A 19965-nucleotide genomic window follows, 5' to 3' on the forward strand; every position below is an offset into this window, starting at 1 on the left:
GATGTGTATCCCGTATCTTCTCCTGTCCGGGTGCCTTATTAGCGCTTCTACCAGCATCTAAGCCATGTAATGCCAGCGAGCCCCGTCTGCCACCCATACGAAAGCAATGTTAGCTCAAGGAGGAGAATTCTGCCAAATGCCGCTTTTGAGAAACCGTGATAACCCTTAGAAAAGTGCCCAATATTCATATTCATTTGGCAACCTTGCGATAGTTCAGTCAGTTCCACATTATGAAGCGATTTCTTGTCAAAGGTGCACTTATTGCGGAGCCTCTGTGTGCTTTTTCATTTCTCATTGAATATTGGTACTTCCAACAACAACTGGACAGTTTGTTAGTTAATTGTTGGGGTTTAACATCCCAAAACCATGATATGATTATGAGGGACGCTATAGTTTAGGGATCCGGAAATTTCGACCATTTGGAGTTCTTTAACGTGCACCTAAATCTAATTAAGTACACGGGCCTCAAGCATTTCGCCTCCATCAAAATGCGCCCGGGATGCGATCCCGCGACCTTCGGGTCAGCAGTTGAGCAGCATAACCACTAGACCACCGTGGCGGGTTTGGGCAGTGTGTGCAGTTACCTCCTCCGACAGAGGAAAAATTATCAGAACTGACAGTTGGGCGAGTTGGTACTGTTTCATCGTTCCGTGTGAAACACTAGACAAGGACGAATAAGAGACCGAAACAACACGAGTGCAAACTCTTGACTGGTTTGCTAGAATCAAGAACGACACTTAAATACATTATCATCACAAGCATACCTGGTGGTAACTAAACATGTGGTAGTATCGAGACGCCGTGATCCACTATCGCATTTACATTTAAGTGTTCAACAAAAAAGCAGTGTCAGAAAACCTTAACGACGTGCTGCACTGGAAGACAAATTCTTTATCTGGTGACGAGATCGAGGCCTTGCTGACACACTTATCATCCATGTTTTTTATATGAAATGCCTCTATCAATTCTCTGTTAATTTGTTGTCTCTCTGTCGACAAAATGCATGTGTCTGCCAAGGCGGAGTGCATCCGCAGGAATTACAATGGTTGACCTGGTGTGTACGTGTGGAATTTCGAAGGGCCAACTCGTGTTTCCTCAGTCCGGTGTTGACACACCTCCCACTTTGTCGGACGTATGACCTGCACAGCTAAGTGCAACTTAGTACACCACGCCGAACCCGGTTGTGCCGAACGGGCATGGTGTACTGATTTTGCATTTTTTGTGCTCGTGTGACGGTGGACATTGTTTAAAATTCGAGTGTTCAGAGATGTTTTGACACCTGGTTACACAGAGATCAATGAGAAACTTACAAAGCATTCCCTCCAAAATCTGTGGCGCGATGGTGAAGGATCACAAAATTAGAGCTTTGCCATGACCACTTAGTGATGAAGCTAAGTGAAAAAGTATGGCTTCAGAGGTGGCTGCGCTTAATCACGGGTAGCTTCCTTGATACAAACTCTGTTTGCTGGTCTAACTGCTTACGCGTTTCATTTAAAAAATCAGGGACCCTTTAATACGTTTTTTTTTCTTGTATGCTGAAAAGGAAAACTATTGTACCTTTGTGGTAAAACATAGGGGCATGTGCGCTCAAAGTTAGTGCAAGCTTAAAGGTGAACACCAGCGTATTTTTTACCACATTAGGATATTGCCGTTTTCAAAGAGCATTGTGCCCTGTAACAAAGAGAGTGGCTCAATTTGCCAAGAGACTTGTCTGTAATCTTAAATTCACAAAAATTGATGTGTCGAAACTAAAATGTTTGAAGGCTTTTTGCACTGTGTACAATGACGTCACATTATGCCACGCCGTATTGTAAAGGCGTGGCATAATGTATGTATGATTCCAGCTCTAGAAAATACAGTGGTGATGTCATCTGACGCTGGATCGAACTGTGTCGGCCTTTAGAAACTCGACAGTGACAATTTCAACGACTGTTCCTGCGTGGAAAGATCGCCGTTCGCTCTTGACCTGCTGCCGTGTCATAAAACCAGTATGGTCTGCATTCAAAAGCACGATTACAGGTTTGGCTAGCAGTCTTTAAAATTAATTTTCAGAAAAATGAGATGACTTGCAGCTGTATTGCTTGGCACGTATCGTCATAGTACCGCAGAGAACATACACTGAATATTTTCTTGAGGTCAGTGAACATGAAAAATTTGCCGGAATTCAGCTTTAACCCTTTCCCTATCAAGCTTTTTTGACCAGCAAGGATACAAAAATACAGATTTTCTTATTTACATAATTAATTCTGTCTTGAAGAATAAAAAGAATATTTAAAGGTGCTTTATTTGCATGATACAAGAAATACATTTCCTAAAATATGGAGGGATTGGCCTCACTGCACTGCACCACGAAAAATGCACTAACCACTCAAGTCTTCAGTGCAGAAAATGTATCTCTGAAATTAAAAAAAAAAGCACTGGGAGAAAAAAGCCAGTAAAAAAAAAAGAGAAAAAAACTTCAATACGCCGGTGGGGGTGTTTACATCTATCGGCGTCTACTGCCTATACATCGAGACGCACTCATCATCCACATCCGATAATTTAGAGAAAATACGCTGCTTGGTGTAGTCACTGCCACACTCGCAGGAGAGCTGATATTCTTCTTCATTCGACAAAACTGCGGCAAATAAGCGTTTCCTTTTCCCCTCTATTTTTTCCTAAACGGAGCTGTTGCCGCCGCGCATGTGCCGCTCGTGCACAGATGAGGATGCCATTTTCTAATTCTCATTAGCAGACCCAACTCCTTCGCTGACTAAAGTGCATGCTTTGAGTGCCTTTGTAATTTTTTTACTGTGCCATCTGTTCAAGCCAAACATAACATAGCAAAATGGGTCAGGGTAGCTTAACTACAGTGCCCCCAAATGCTTCTTTCAGCGTGGACGAGCCCTGTCCGTCACTGGTGGGAGTGGTACAAACCGTGTGAATGAGCTCAGCTTGTCTTCGGTAGGGAAAAGGTCCATTGTTGCATTTTTTAATGCCTGTTAAAGGAACGCTACAGTGAAAAAAAAATAATTAGGTTAGACTAATAAACTATACACCGAAACTCCTAGTGTCATTAATTTCACCACGATAGGTTTATTAATAAATAAAAAAATCAATATCAAAAGTTTCACTTAAATATTTCAAAGTGTTTTTTCGTACTTTGGCCACATTGGCTCAACGAAACTTCCTGAAACTTAATATGCCAAGTCTTTGGCTCCCTCACAAGACAACGTACTTCATTTTTACTGTAAGAGCTGCCTAGGCCCTAGTAGACGCTGCCAAAATCTATGACATCACGGCGAATGGTGCAGAAGTTTCAAGGTGGGTGTCGCTGCTCGCATTTACCTTTTGCGCAGTATCTTGCTTACCAAGAATCTGCTCGTGGAAAGCGTGGTGGTTTTGGTATTGTGACAGAGGAATTTTGCTAATACGAAAAAAATCTTTTTCTCTTTGTTGTCCCTTAAAGTCTAGGAAGCTGTGTAGCATTTTTATGTCGTTGACACTGTGTGCATTTTCCTTCCAGCACCAAGAAAAAGGGGATCGACATCACTTTGTCATTGTCATGCTGTGGAAAACGTGCTTTGGCAAGCTGTACAATTGTGCTGTAACAATTTCCTTCAGAATGACGGCACACTGACAAATGCACACAGACAATAACTTGTACCGCTGTCCATGTGCCTTGTCACACCGAAGCAAATTTTTCCGTCATGATTGACTCGCCTCACTGGCATTAAACGGAATCATAAGATGAACTGTGCAAAAACATATAAAATAATCTTCACAAGTGTATTGATACAACTGATACATCAAGGATTGCAAAGCGTTATGCTATGAAGTAGATTCAGAAGGACAGAAAATTGGGCACTGAAGTGTGTTTCCCAAGTTAAAACATGAGAAAGGATGTGAGATTTAGTGGACCAAGACGTGATACCGGGGCCGTTGTGTGTGTCATTCTTCTACTGGTTGCTTGTTTTTGTGTTTTCTTTAATTACAACAGCATCGTATCGTTGCAAAAATGCTTTCTCCAATATGTAACTGCCTAAATTACGCATTACTGCCTTTAGAGAGGAGGGTAATTGAACAATTACTAAAATGTGTTAGATTGCTTTTGCAGTATTTCTCTACCAAGCCTAACATCTCAGCAAAGAGAATGAGCTAGCCGATGTCCTTTAGTACATCTTTCCTTGTTTTATTGTGATCCACCAGCAACAACACTGAAAATGCACTCCATGTGCCCGCAGGAAAGCAGCACAGCATTGCACTAAAATGTGCACAGGGTTGTATTTACTTAATGGCTCAATTCTTACATCATTGTCCACCTTGAAATGTGCCATTTCAATATTACTGTGGCTTAAACAAGACACTTCTGATAGGTCCAACAACAAGTGAATGTTCCTCATACTAACATCTGATGACAATAGCTTGACAACAAAGACCTTTTTCAGTGCGCAGAACTTTGAAGAAAAGAATAGGACAAGGTATATAGATGTAGACAATATAAAGATAAATAGATTTAGAGGGGTGGTCAAAAGCTCGCAGGCAACGCTGCCATAGGAATATATGGGGTAGCTGCCTGTGAACTTTTGACTCCCCATGTACATAAAAACAAATGTGTTTTACCACGCTGCCAAAGCAGCCAACTTGATCCAATGTGGCCATTGTTTATGACGCTGTAGCATGACTGGCTCAAATAGTCGGCCAACACTGAGCACTAAGATGATGAAACAAATGCCGGGAGCACTGATTTGTTTTAACATTCACATCCTATAGGCTGCTGCATGGCACGTATAAGATGTTCTCTTGTGTAGTAACTGCAGTGTACAAGCATTGATATGTCTGGCTTGGTACAGCTCATCTTATCAATAACCTAAGCTGTTAAGTGTAATGAAAAGTGTTGGATCACTTGCAACACTAAAAGGAAATGCGATTCATTATGAGTGCTTCATTATGCCTGGTTGAGGCGAATTGTAAAAGCATGTTGTTGAACTGTGACATTTCAGGACAGCTTTAACAGTGATCTCTGTGCTTTTGCAGATGTGCTCATTCCTTCCACAAAGCATCCAAGATCTTCCAGGCTTCAGATGACATATGTGCATTGGACCTGCCTCTTCACAGAAATCATTATACTGTACCTTGCTACATTGCGATTTGATTCTCTAGAAATTTACAATTGTGATGGAAATGTGACCATGTTTACTGGCTGCTCCCTCTGATTAGCTATTTTGAAACAAGTGAAATGGATATTTGTTTTTGATATTGTCCAATGATGCCTATGCCTTCATGGAAATGGCAGTATACAAGGCTACAAGGCATGTGCTGGGTGGCATTGAGCGATGCTTGGCCTAAAACAGGCATACGTCTGAACAAAAATAGCTTCTATATTACAGTGCCTTCATTAACGGATTCCATCTGTGTGTACATTTTACAATAAAAGTTTTCTAGCCTGTGGGGCATAACCAAATGGTGAAAGGAACAAAGAAATGTCAAACTATCGCAGTGTAAATGCTGAAGTTCTCTGTCTTTGAACTTACACGGAGAGTGATCACTACTCTTCATTTTTCATAAAACTGCACGTCAGAGCAGAAGTTCTCAAAGTTAAATAAAACTTGTTTCTGTGTAATGCTAAGATATAAATGGGTAGTTATTGGCTTCTTTAGTACAATATTAACATAAGAAATGCTACTAGCCAGATGCACCTTCGATGTGTTTGGGCTCTTCATGAGAGATACCACCTCGAGCCTGTCACATAACAGTGTTCTTACACATACAACAGCATTGCAGCTTCCAGTTTTCTCTCTAGGTAACTGTAAGAAGCTCTTTTATGTCTAATATCTGAAATGTATCCAAATCAGACATGTGTACTGGCAGCAGGTGTTCCCATATATGTATTCTAATATTTATGTGCAGACAGTTGGGAACTTGTGTGAGACATGTATTGGGATCGTGCACTGTTACCACTTCAGTAACATGTTTGGGTAGGCCAAGGGTATCGCATAATCATAAGTGCAGCAATTCCTCTTAAATGCATGGTGCAGCAGTTTGCCATCTAGCTTGTGATACATGGTAAGCCTTGCCTTCCTGTGCTCCCTTTCACTTTGCAGGTTCCTCGTCTTTGTCATCTCTGGAACAGTCTCCTTCATGGGTGTCAGTACAAGGTCAACTGCATTCCTGCCAGCACTGCAGCTATGTGACCAAGAAAAAGGCTGATATGAAGAGACACCTTCGCATGCATACGGGCGAGCGCCCCTTCCAGTGTAACCTGTGCCCAGCTGCTTTCACTCAGAGAACACATCTTATGGATCATGTGCGCACCCACACAGGAGAGCGTCCCTTTTCCTGTGTCCACTGCAATGCATCCTTTTCACAAAAACAGCACGTCATTCGCCACATGACCTATTGTCGTGTAAACAAGAAGCCCTGAAGGTCAGGAGCGTAAAGACGTTTTTGTGTGGTGGGCAAGAAGGTTAATTGTTTAATTTCTTTTATGGTGGAAGGTAACTCCTAAAGCGCATCAAAATGTTTTCCTTTCTCCTAGCTGCTGAATTGCATGCAGCATATCGCTTAGAAACTAGTCTGTTGAATGTGAGAATTGCTGAGGCGTCCTTGGGTGACTTTGCATTTATGCCAGGATAGTGAAGTCTTGGCCTACCTTGAATGTGGATTGGCTACAAGTGCCTATGTTAGCGTAAATGTTTTTAGGAGTTACACCTATACAAGAATTTGACGAGGAAAATCAAGGCAAATGTGCAATGCAGCAAGTTACTTGTCTTTCCTGCCAGTTTATCGATAGAGCAGTGGTTTGGTTCACACTCAATAAATTACAGCAAACCTTTTGGTCACAAACTGCAGCATGATGAAGTTTTCTATATAACGACATACTATTTAAAGTATTTATAAGGTAATTTGTGTTGCTCATCTTTCCTTGTGTTATTGTGATGCTCCAGCAATGACACTGAAAGCTTGCTCCTTACACCCTTCTGAAGGAGGAGAAGCACTGCACACAAGGTTTGCACACAAGATTATCTTTACTCAGTGGCCTAATTTTCACGTCGGTGTGTGCCTTGAAATAGAGCAATTCCTCCATCTAACGGTAGATGCTTCCAATAGCTCGAGTTAAAAAGTAATAAACTGTCCACACTTGATTTCCTAGCATCGACCACTAATGTCGCCATTGTTATCGAGCCATAGCAGCACCATTTTAAGCAGTGTGCCTACATGATGTGCTCGGATGATTGAACAAATACTGCACAGACGAAATTGTCAAGGTGATGATACAGATACTGGGCATGCTGATTCGTCTGAACAGTTACATCCTACATGTTGCTCCACAACATGACTGCAGATGCTCAACTGCAGATTTCCTGCCAAGTTCAAGTGTTCAAGATCGTATCACCCAGTAGAGCTTGTATCTTGAAAACTAAGTGGTTACATGAAGTAGTTAGTGAAAAAGTAGTCACCCAAATACAAAAATTGCCAAGAGACATAATTGATTACAAGCCACCTATTATAGCATAACAACTGTTTGGGCTAGTTGGTAACTATTCATCTGTCATCTTAAATGCAAAAACTATTCATCTTACATGCAAAAACGGGGGCACTGTACAAAACAGGGACAAAGGAAGAGAACTAGGACACAAGCGCACACTCGCAACTGGAAGATTATTGAAGAGGCAACACACGTATAGCTTGCCCATTGAGCACGTAGTATGGTTTCTCTCGCCTAAAAAGCAGAATGACTTTCCACACTTGATTTGTGAGGGCACATGTTTTGCAACGAAAGAAAGGGGGAAAATAATAGAATAGGGGAGCGGGTTTGTCGTGAGAATAAAAAAATGTTAGCGCAGCGTGTTAATCAAATAGGAGTACGCTTTTTCTGTTTGGGCTACCCATCTATTGCCCTGTCAGAGAAAGAGTACTTGTATTTGAAAAATAGCCCACTCACCATGGCCTCAATCCCAATTTCCTTCGAAACGCTCTGAAAATGACTTGCTTTGATAGGGCTCTGTAAATTACACATGTGGTGCAGGTTGCATGAGCATGCCTTGTAGACACAACGTTGCCAGAACATTGTGAATGTTATTTTAATGTTGTAGACCTTGCTTCAACATGATGGCATCATTGCGTGCAATTAGGGTGTATACGACAGAGAAGCAGTACGATTCCGCAATGCTCACTCCAAAATGTCTGTTCCGAAATTAAAAAATGAATCCTAGAATGAAATTTGTTGCAGATGGATGATTGTTTTGATCGTGGACATGTCGCAGCATAACAAAAGTGTGGGTGTAGAGTGGGGCTCATAATTGTAGCGCTAAAAATTTGGCTGCTGTTTGAGAATTTTTAATCTCTGCATGATCTTTTCTTTACTTTTACACTTTACACACAGAAGCAAGAAAAAAAGCAGTGCTAAAAGATATCCTTTTAATAATAAACTGATGGCCATATTGATAACATGCGCTGACACCAACATTAAAGTCGCGTCGGTGTCAGCGGCACGGAGCAGTCTACCCTTGCTCTTAAGGTAGTTAGAACTAGGAACGGATGTGGCGAGTGGTGTAGCCATGGGGGGTGTACTTGGTGTTAAATGCCCCCCCCCCCCCTCTAACCCACTTGAATGATTAGATTTTGCATGTGTATGTGTACATGCATGCATACAAACACACACGAGCTACATAAGCAAGAGACAGAACCCCCCCCCCCCCCCTCCCCAGAAAAAATTTGCCCGGCCCGGGGCATGGCATTACATGCCCCGCAGTGACAATGGCTGACCAACGACACTTAAGATATTAACAGGACCGACACTTTTAACTGACGTTATGTGCGATGTTTTTGCCCTGGTCAGGTCCTTCAGCTGATAAGACGCGAGTTAAGGTAGATACCCTCAGTACACGAAAATTTACTTGGGTTTTTATAGAAGTGTCCATGGCTGGTGTGGCACTGCATTTGACCACCTTTTGTCTTGCATTGCTGTTTTAACAGCAGCGCTGTTTAAGCTTTTCGTTCTGCCGGTTCGCAAGACCAGCCACAGAAAGCGAGTATGTGCCAAGCAGCTCCTAGCATAGCATAGAGTAGCAAGGGGGTGGGAAAGGGAACTGAGTGCGAGGAAGAGGGATGTGAGGGTGAGTAGAAGGGATAGAAGGAGAGAGGGCAATACAGAAAGAGATAAGGAAAGAAAAATGAAAGAAGGAAAACTGATGTTAGGGTGAGCTGGAGACTTCCACACTTTTTCACATTCGATGCCATGTTTGTGCATCAGCCTTTTGGATGATTAGAAGAAACTAAACAAAAATAGAACAATTGAACAACACCTCTATACGTTAGCCGGGAGACCTTTACGGTGTCCATTGCAGTTCCTTCTTTTCTTAGCAGTACATTTTCCCTGCACATCTCCAGCTTGGAAATGAACAAAAAATCCCTACAAGCACTGGGTTGTTCGTGCATCATTGTGACAAGCCCACCGAGACATTAAAAGGCTAATAAAGGCAAAGCAACTCATTAGGAAGCAGTATTTCGGCATATATTGTAGCTGGATATGTGATACGCATGCCACAGCATGCGTTTTGTGCACAAATATAGATCACTTGTTTTGGATCGACACCTCTGGCTTAATATTCACGGAACCGCACGGAATGTTCACTTGCTGCACTACGTAATGATCTGTCCTAACATTTTTCATCATCCATGCTGAAAACGCCATTGGTTGCACAACTTCCATTGTCGCTGTTGGCAAATGAGTATGGGAGAAATTCAAACTAGGGATGGGTGAATAGTAAGTCAGAGTTTCAAAGCGAATAGTGCACTGGTTAAAATATTTTCGTATAGAATAATTTGAATTGTAATTATCACATATTGTAAAGAAAACTGAGCATTTTTGTCATGGCCAAACTTGCACGATATTTTTAATAATGAACTGGGCATGTTTGAATTTCACTTTTTTGGTTTAAAGTTGGAAGCAACTTTGAATAGTAGCAAGATTTGAATAGCAGTAGGTCGCAAGTTCTAAGCAGTGAAATATTTTAAGTTTTAAAATTTACTATAATTAGCACATATAGGCCCACATGACAAGCTTTTAAACTTAAAAAAAATGTAATTAATCGAAGTGATGATAGATTTAACCTTTAAGTGTGGCTTCGGGGCATTATGGATTTTCCTTAAATAGATGGTTTCACGAAATAGCATCGCCACGCTGCAGTGAAACCGCCTTTACAGGGGGTTGCGGTCAAATATACGTCGATTCGTTCACTTCAAATAATTTAAATTCGTGCCGAAGAGAGTTCGATTATTGTAATATTTTTTTGAAATATTCGAAGCGCTCGAATATTTCAATGCTTCATCAGCTTTTCTGGTGTGAATTTATTCATATAGAGGTAAATCGGAGAGATATCAAAGAAAAGCTAATGTAACTTTTCTGCATTGTGGATTTACGCGTATACTGAATTTAACAAAGGAAGGCTACATTCTGTTTTGCAAATGCATCATCCACCTCATTCATGACTGAAGTTGTCAGATAAGGTCTATGTATCTGTCACTGGGCTGAGCTTTTCAGGCACCGGCCAATGAATGTGTGTACATGCACCTTGAACACCTCTACGCACGCATATATATTATGATGGCAGCAATCAGGCCAGCCTCATGCCTTTGATGCTTTCTATAAAGTCTTGCACAGCGACAATGAGCAAGACTGCAGTGAGATCGCAGGTCTGTATCTAACATACCAACTACATGCAGCAAGTCTGCGAAGTGCATGGAAAAAAGTTCTCATTCACAAAATTTTAGCAATGTTCAGAAAAGGAGCCATAAATAGCCTGGCATTATCATCAAGCACAAGCTGCTGTCCAACCTGCATGCTTATGCAGAGTTTTTAAGACCTGCAAGATTTATTGCAGCAGACACAACACATGGTTTTCAAACATATTTATTGCACATTAAATTTAGTGGTTCTTTAACTAATAAGTAGAACATTCTTTCAGCTTCAGTCTTTGAAATACATAGCAGTTTGACTAGACGAGTAGAAAATCCTTGGTGCTGCAGTCTTTGAACGCCAAGTTAATGATACTTAAGTTTTCTGTATAAAAAAAAATACTGAAGAGAAGTTTGTCTTCCACAAAGTGTTCCTTGAAAGCTTCGGTCTAAAGCACGGCTATTCGATCACAGCCACTTGCTCCTAAGCATACAACAAACTAGAGAGTCAGTATAAGCTATCCAGAAACACCCAACAGAAATTTACTATGAAAAAAATGCTTGGCTTGGGTTATAATACTGGAATCCTCGACACAGCAAAAGAAATCGAGAAAGATGATTTAACACTTACTTCAGAAACAGCAAATGCAGATGACTAATGCATACATCAGCAATAAAAATACTACTAATTTCAGCATACCTAGGTATGTCTACTCCCAGAAGCTAAAGCACTGTCGAAAGGGAATCATCCGATAATATATAGAAACAGGAATGTTTATGCTTATGTCTAAAAGAAGAAAATGTGTTAATATAATATATTTCTCTGTGCTTTGACTGGTACAGAGGTCTCTGAAAATGTACGTAAATCAGGCTTCTCCACGATATGACAGCTTATGAGGAGAAGCCTGCCTAAGCCACCTTCGCGTGTGACAAGAAGTGAAAATAAAACAATGACCAGCTTTACTCGTAGATTTATTAAATCCATTGCAATTCCTTTTTTAACACCACTTCGTTGATGACTCGATGCAAACCTTTGGCTTGCAATATTAATAATAATAAAAAAATTATGAATCATTCTGACGAGCCTATACGGCAGCCTTGGAAGGCAAACATGGCCTAAGAAAAACATTTCAAAGCAGTGTTTTGACATTTTTTGCCACTAAACAACGCGGTGCACACGTCGGAATGCGTGTTTAGATAAGCCGGATCTACGGAAACACAGATGAACACAACTGGCTTCACGGACAGTTCGATGAGCGAAGCGAATGCCGGAAATTTTCAAACAAATAACGTAGAATTCATTTCACACGAAACACTTACCATATACGTCCGATAATTATACGTGCTGACTGCTTTTTGAAGATGACCACGTCAGAAAATTGTATGTGCATCAAATTCGAAAACGAAACTTCACGGCAAATAAGTAAGTAAGGTGGAAGAAAAAAATGTAAACAAATGTCAAGCGTTTTCGTTCTTCTTTTGTTCGTGCATAAGCGTGTCACGGGTCACGGTGTCGCACACGCGCGCGCGCGCGCGCATGCACACACACACACACACACACACGTACAGCTTGCCACAAGACTGCGCAGAAAGCGCGCGGTTGTGTTTTTTTTTTTAGTGTTCTAGTTTTTTTGTTCGATGGTGTCATCAGAGGGATGAAACTTCGCGGTTTTTCTTTCCCGTGACCGCAGCGATCCTAATGTTTGGAGGCTGTACTACCTACGAGCATAAATGAACGTTGTTGTTTTATTTTATATTTATTACCAGGTTACTTATTAACTCCGGAGTTTTTAATACGCAAGTGAACCTAAAGGTTGCTGTTCGAGATTGCGAATATACGAGCGCCACCCGGAGTGGGAAATGGGAACTGCGCCGTCCGTCTCACGGCGAAAATGGGGCGTTTATTGTCGCGTTTGCTTCAGCGAAACTGGCGAAACCCTTGCAAGCTTCAGCGAAACAGACGCATGAATGAATTCGCGCCGTCACCACAAATCTTGCTGTGCTGAGTGGTGTCGAAATTCTTCACGCCACATAAACTTCTTTCGTATCCCGGCGGACGAGAGGTACGATCTGCATGCTGCTCGCTTTGTTTTTCTACGCCTGCACGGCATATCAGGATGCGGTTGCATCAGTAGCGTAAGATATTCAAGTTGTGTTTTTACTGTATGAATGGTACGTTTAGGCAATAAAACATTCGAACAAACTCTGCTTTTTATTCTTGTCGAATTTATATGTACACGTAAACAAAAACAAAGTCTTACTTAAAATAAGTGGTGCAAGAATAGGTGGATGGGCAGAGCTTCATCAATCAGAACGCATAATAATAATAGCTCGGGTTTAAAGTCCCAAAACCACGATGAGACGCCGTAGTGGAGGGCTCCGAAAATTTCGACCAACTGGGGTTTTTAACGTGCACGTAAATCTAAGTACACGGGCATCAGTCAGAACGCAACGATTGCCATTTTGATCATGTCGCGGGTTGCGCAACAGGAAGAAGGTCGCGCGCCCGCCATCTGAATATCTTCCACTCGCTCAATTCGGCTTGCTGGTACATCCCAATTGAATTTCGCGCGAAATCCCCCCCCCCCCCCCCCACTCATCAAGATGGCATCCCCCAGTGCGTGTCTAGTTGTCAAGCGCTGCGAGCGAATATTGTGTCCCCTGGTGTCATTCCAAAGATGCACAGGCACCGCGCTGAAAGAACCCGCGTGGGAGTCAGTTGAGGCGTGAGTGACAAATACGGTCGACAGCGTACACTGACGATGACATATGTGCATTGACGGTCAGGTAACCAACTCAACTTCCGTCCTGCGTAGGTAACGTACGGCGTTTGTTTACTTTGCAGTGGGATGTCATTTGGATGCTGGATGCGTAACGGCAAGAATGCGCACGGACAAAATAACCAGGAAGACACCCTTCACATAATCTTCCCCGTGTGCCTTTTTAGTGCTACCTATAGAACATGCGCTTACTTGGACAACCAGCGCGAACAGGACGGAAACACAAGACGAGAAAGACACAGGACGAGCGCTGTCTAACAACTGAAGTTTATAGTGTTCAGTTTTGTTTCAATACGCTTCAGCGCTCGTCTTGTTTCCGTCGTGTTCGCGCGGATTTTCCAAGTATGCATCGTTTCCAACTCGCCCACTTATCAACCTTTGCTAATTATCACGCTAAACCAACAAGAGCCGCATTGCTAAAGCAAGGTGCAGGTTTAACATTGTTTTGTCATCCTGGTCGAACTGTAGCGATGTGTTATCTCTAGTATCTTCTCCTGTGCAGGTGACGCTTAAGTTCTGTTGTGATCGATTTGCTCTTGCGTTGGTCTAGCTCTCTTCATATTTAATTTCAGAAACTTGTTTCAGGGACCCTTTAATGCGGTTTCTTTCCCATATCCTGAAAAGGAAGACCTATTGGGCCTTTTTGGCAAAACATTATGCTGTGGGCATGTGCGGTCAAAGTTAAGCACAAACTTGAACGTGAACCCTGGTGTTTTTGACCATGTTAGTATATAGCTGTTTTAAAATAGCATTGAGTGCTATAACAGAGATGGTAGCTCAATCTGCTAAGAGACTTGTCTATAATTTTAAATTAACAAAAATCAGTGTGTCAAAACCAAAACACTTCGTAGTTTAGTGCACCGTCTACGAGGACGTCACATTACACCCCACCGTAGATTGAACATAGTACATGTGATTCTAGCGTTAAAAAAGAGATAGTAGTGATGTCATCTGATGCTGGATCAAACTGTGCCGGCCTTTCGCACCTTGACAGCAACTTTTCATGCACCAAAAAATCGCCATTTGCTATTGACTCGCTGCCGCACAAAACCAGGTAGGATGCGTGTACTATGTGTGTAGGATACCAATGTCACAAACCCAGTGTGGCCTGCATTCAAAAGCATGATTACGGATTTTGCTAGCACTCTTTGAAATTTATTTTCAGAAAAACTAAATGACTTGCAGCTTTATTGTTTGGCACATATCATCATAGTACTGCAGAAAACATACCTTGAATATTTTGTTGAGATCACTGCACATGTAAAAATTGCTGAAGTTCCACCGTCTGTTGTTGCATTTTTTTAATGCCTGTTAAATGGACACTAAAGTGAAACAGTAAATTAGTTTAGACTAATAACCCGTACACTGAAAACCCTAGTGCTGTTAGTTTCACCACTATAGGCTTATTAACAGATGAAAAAATCAGTGTCAAAAGTTTCACTTTAAATTTCCCACTGAAGTTTCTGATGGTTGCGTCACGTATTTCATAATGTTTTGGCGTATTTTGGCCACATTGGCTCAACGAAACTTCCTGAAACTTAATATGCGAAGTCTTTGGCTCCCTCACAAGACAATGTACTTCATTTTTACTGATTAAGAGCTGCCTAGGCCCTAGTGGACACTGCGAAAATCAATGACATCACGGCAAAAGGTGCAGGAACTTCAAGGTGGTGTCGCTGCTCGCATTTTCTTTTTGCGCGTCATCTCGCTTACATGAGCCTTCTCGTGGAATTGTGAAAGAGGAATTTTGCTAATACAAAAAAAATCTTTTTCTCTTTAGTGTCCCTTAAAGCTTATGAAGCTGTGTAGCATTTCATGCGGTTGACACTGTGTGTATTTCTGTTCCAGCATCAAGAAAAAGGGCATTCACGTCACTTCGTCATCCTGTCAAAAATGTGCTTGGGCAAGCTGTACAATCGTGCTGCTACAATTTGCTTCAGAATGACGGAACATCCACAAATGCACACAGGCGATAACCTGTACCACTGTCCATGTGCCTTATCACACCAAAGCAAATTTTCCCCTTTCTTCACTGGTCATGATTGACTTACTTGCCTCACTGTCAATAAACGAAATCACAAGATCAACTGTGCAGAAACATATAAAATAATCTTCGCAGGTGAATTGATAAAATTGATACATCAAGAATTGCAAAATGCTATACTACGAAGTAGATTCAGAAGGACAGAAAATCGGGCACGGAAGTGTGTTTCCTAAGTTAAAACATCGGAAAGGATGTGAGATTGGTGGAACAAGAAGTTGATACCGGGGCTGCAGTGTGTGTCATTCTTCTACTGGTTGCTTTTTTTAGATGCGAAGCAGGTTATGGTCAGGGCTATGTCACTCCCTCCCTCCGCCGTGCGGCGTCCACACCCCCACTGCGCATGCATTCTCCTCCCCCTCCTCTCCTATGCTCCCCCCCTCTTGCGCGCCTTATTCTCTCCTGTGCAACGCCGCGATGAGCACCCTCCTACGCTCCCCCTCCCCGCCCCTCTCGCTCGCCTCATTCTCTCCTGTGCACTGCTGCGATGAGTGCCAGCGCATGCGGGTCCCCTCTCTCTCCTCTCCTACGCTCTCCCCCCCCTCTCGCGCCTGTCGACCGCTTTCCCCGCTCGCACAGTGAGAATTAACAGCCAGGCTAGAGGGAAGACACGACGTGCGTAGCGTTCCTCTTCGCGTTCCATGACGCTTTGAATGGATGGATGCAGCTTACGGCGCGGGACTTCACCCCAGCTTAAGAACCTGGCGAGCCAGCTCCTATAAATGAAAATTACACCGTCTCGTGCTCAAGCGAACCATCTCCCCGTTGCTTCGCATCCACACATGGTTCCCTTTAGCGGGAGGTGGTGTAATTTTTTTTTGTGTTGTCTTTAATTACAACAGCATCGTATCATTGCAAAAATGCTTTCTTCAATATGAAACTGACTAAAGTTGCACGTTACTGCCTTTTGAGAGGAGGGTAATTGAACATATACTAAAATTTATCAGATTGCATTTGTAGTATTTTTCAACCAAGCCTAACATCCCAGCAAAGAGAATGAGCTAGCCGATGTCCTTTAGTACATCTTTCCTTGTTTTATTGTGATCCACCAGCAACAACACTGAAAATGCACTCCATGTGCCCAGGAAAGCAGTACAGCATTGCACTAAAATGTGCACAGGGTTGTATTTACTTAATGGCTCAATTCTTACATCATTGTCCACCTTGAAATGTGCCATTTCAATATTACTGTGGCTTAAACAAGACACTTCTGATAGGTCCAACAACAAGTGAATGTTCCTCATACTAACATCTGATGACAATAGCTTGACAACAAAGACCTTTTTCAGTGCGCAGAACTTTGAAGAAAAGAATAGGACAAGGTATATAGATATAGACAATATAAAGATAAATAGATTTAGAGGGGTGGTCAAAAGCTCGCAGGCAACGCTGCCATAGGAATATATGGGGTAGCTGCCTGTGAACTTTTGACTCCCCATGTACATAAAAACAAATGTGTTTTACCACGCTGCCAAAGCAGCCAACTTGATCCAATGTGGCCATTGTTTATGACGCTGTAGCATGACTGGCTCAAATAGTCGGCCAACACTGAGCACTAAGATGATGAAACAAATGCCGGGAGCACTGATTTGTTTTAACATTCACATCCTATAGGCTGCTGCATGGCACGTATAAGATGTTCTCTTGTGTAGTAACTGCAGTGTACAAGCATTGATATGTCTGGCTTGGTACAGCTCATCTTATCAATAACCTAAGCTGTTAAGTGTAATGAAAAGTGTTGGATCACTTGCAACACTAAAAGGAAATGCGATTCATTATGAGTGCTTCATTATGCCTGGTTGAGGCGAATTGTAAAAGCATGTTGTTGAACTGTAACATTTCAAGACAGCTTTAACAGTGATCTCTGTGCTTTTGCAGATGTGCTCATTCCTTCCACAAAGCATCCAAGATCTTCCAGGCTTCAGATGCCATATGTGCATTGGGCCTGCCTCTTCACAGAAATCATTATACTGTACCTTGCTACATTGCGATTTGATTCTCTAGAAATTTACAATTGTGATGGAAATGTGACCATGTTTACTGGCTGCTCCCTCTGATTAGCTATTTTGAAACAAGTGAAATGGATATTTGTTTTTGATATTGTTAAGAAAAGAAATGGACTTCATTGCAGTTTCCCCAATGATGCCTATGCCTTCATGGAAATGGCAGTATACGAGGCTACAAGGCATGTGCTGGGTGGTATTGAGCGATGCTTGGCCTAAAACAGGCATACGTCTGAACAAAAATAGCTTCTATATTACAGTGCCTTCATTAACGGATTCCATCTGTGTGTACATTTTACAATAAAAGTTTTCTAGCCTGTGGGGCATAACCAAATGGTGAAAGGAACAAAGAAATGTCAAACTATCGCAGTGTAAATGCTGAAGTTCTCTGTCTTTGAACTTACACGGAGAGTGATCACTACTCTTCATTTTTCATAAAACTGCACGTCAGAGCAGAAGTTCTCAAGGTTAAATAAAACTTGTTTCTGTGTAATGCTAAGATATAAATGGGTAGTTATTGGCTTCTTTAGTACAATATTAACGTAAGAAATGCTACTAGCTAGATGCACCTTCGATGTGTTTGGGCTCTTCATGAGAGATACCACTTCGAGCCTGTCACATAACAGTGTTCTTACACATACAACAGCATTGCAGCTTCCAGTTTTCTCTCTAGGTAACTGTAAGGAGCTCTTTTATGTCTAATATCTGAAATGCATCCAAATCAGACTTCTGTGTACTGGCAGCAGGTGCTGCCATGTACGTATTCTAATATGTATGTGCAGACAGTTAGGAACTTGTGTGAGACATGTATTGGGATCATGCACTGTTACCACTTCAGTAACATGTTTGGGTAGGCCAAGGGTATCGCATAATCATAAGTGCAGCAATTGCTCTTAATTGCATGGTGCTGCAGTTCACTGCCATATAGTAGCTTGTGATACACGGTAAGCATTGCCTTCCTATGCTGCTATTTGCTTTGCAGGTTCCTTGTCTTTGGCATCTCTGGAACAGTCTCCTTCATGGGTGTCAGTACAAGGTCAACTGCATTCCTGCCAGCACTGCCGCTATGTGACCAAGAAAAAGGCTGATATGAAGAGACACCTTCGCATGCATACGGGCGAGCGCCCCTTCCAGTGTAACCTGTGCCCTGCTGCTTTCACTCAGAGAACACATCTTATGGATCATGTGCGCACACACACAGGAGAGCGTCCCTTTTCCTGTGTCCACTGCAATGCATCCTTTTCACAGAAATGGCACGTCCTTCGCCACATGTCCTATTGTCGTGTAAACAAGAAGCCCTGAAGGTCAGGAGCGCAAAGACGTTTTTGTGTGGTGGGCAAGAAGGTTAATTGTTTAATTTCTTTTATGGTGGAAAGTAACTCCTTCGGCACATCAAAATATTTTCATTTCTCCTAGCCATTGAATTGCGTACGGCATATCGCTTAGACACTGGTCTGTCAAATGTGAGAATTGCTGAGGCATCTTTGGGTGACTTTGCAGTCATGCCAGGAAAGTGAAGTCATGGCTTACTTTGAATGTGGATTGGCTACAAGTGCCTACATTAATATAAAAGTTTTTTTGAAGTTACACCTATACAAGAATTTGACGAGGAAAATCAAGGCAGATGTGCAGTGCACCAAACTTCTGGTCTTTCCTACCAGTTTATCGGTACAGTGGTAGTTTGGTTCACATTTCATAATAAATTACAGCAAACCTTTTGGTCACGAACTGCAGCATGATGAAGTTTTCTATATAACAACATACTATTTAAGTTTTTAGAAATAAATTTGTGTTGCTCATCTTTCCTTGTGTTATTGTGATCCACCAGCAATGACACTGAAAACTTGCTCCGTACACCCTTCTGAAGGAAGAGAAGCACTGCACACCAAGGTTTGAACACAAGATTATCTTTACTCAGTGGCCTAATTTTCACGTCTGTGTGTGCCTTGAAGTAGAGCAATTCCTCAAACTAACGGTAGATGCTTCCAACAGCTTGAGTAAAAAAGTAAGAACTGTCCACTCTTGATTTTTTAGCATCAACCTCTAATGTTGCCATTGTTATCGAGCCATAGCAGCACCATTTTAAGCAATGTGCCTACATGATGGGCTAGGATGATGAAAGAAATACTGCCCAGACCATAGGCGTGCGCAGGGTTCCCCGTTAAAGGAGTACTGACACGATTTTGAAGTGCAGCAAAACGGACGTTTTTGGTTTCCTTGGCATGTAGTGTTAACGCTCTCCCCACACCGCATCCGGGAAACACGTATAAATATTTAAGTTTGATTTTAAAGTTTTCATCTCCCAGCATCTGCAAGGCAGCTTCACCGCATGGAGAGCCCTATGACGTTTCAAGTCGGCTCACTTGGTTTGTGAAATCTGGGTTCTGCATGCAGCCTAAATCACAGAAATCGCTGTCGGAGGCACTGGACGACAGTTCACTCATCATGAACCACGTTCGACTGACAGCAAAGGACAGCAGGT

At 42.1% G+C, this 19965-nt stretch overlaps 2 long non-coding RNA genes across 2 annotated transcripts in view; one reads left to right on the forward strand and one right to left on the reverse strand.

Annotated features, from left to right (window-relative positions):
* The window catches only part of LOC125760198 (uncharacterized), a 28822-nt gene extending 9195 nt beyond the window's left edge, over positions 1–19627 (reverse strand). Inside the window, exons 1-2 of the long non-coding RNA XR_007417834.1 lie at positions 19074–19627; positions 6203–6690 (exon numbers count right to left, since the gene is read on the reverse strand). This is a non-coding gene — a long non-coding RNA (uncharacterized LOC125760198). The remainder of the gene's footprint in view (positions 1–6202; positions 6691–19073) is intronic.
* On the forward strand, positions 1063–6251 carry LOC125760197 (uncharacterized). The gene is made up of 3 exons (XR_007417833.1): positions 1063–1437; positions 5017–5110; positions 6084–6251. It is a non-coding gene; the product is annotated as an uncharacterized LOC125760197 (long non-coding RNA).
* Positions 19628–19965: the final 338 nt, after the last annotated feature.

This window comes from Rhipicephalus sanguineus, chromosome 10, assembly GCF_013339695.2.
Source record: "Rhipicephalus sanguineus isolate Rsan-2018 chromosome 10, BIME_Rsan_1.4, whole genome shotgun sequence".
Taxonomy (NCBI): Eukaryota; Metazoa; Arthropoda; class Arachnida; order Ixodida; family Ixodidae; genus Rhipicephalus; species Rhipicephalus sanguineus.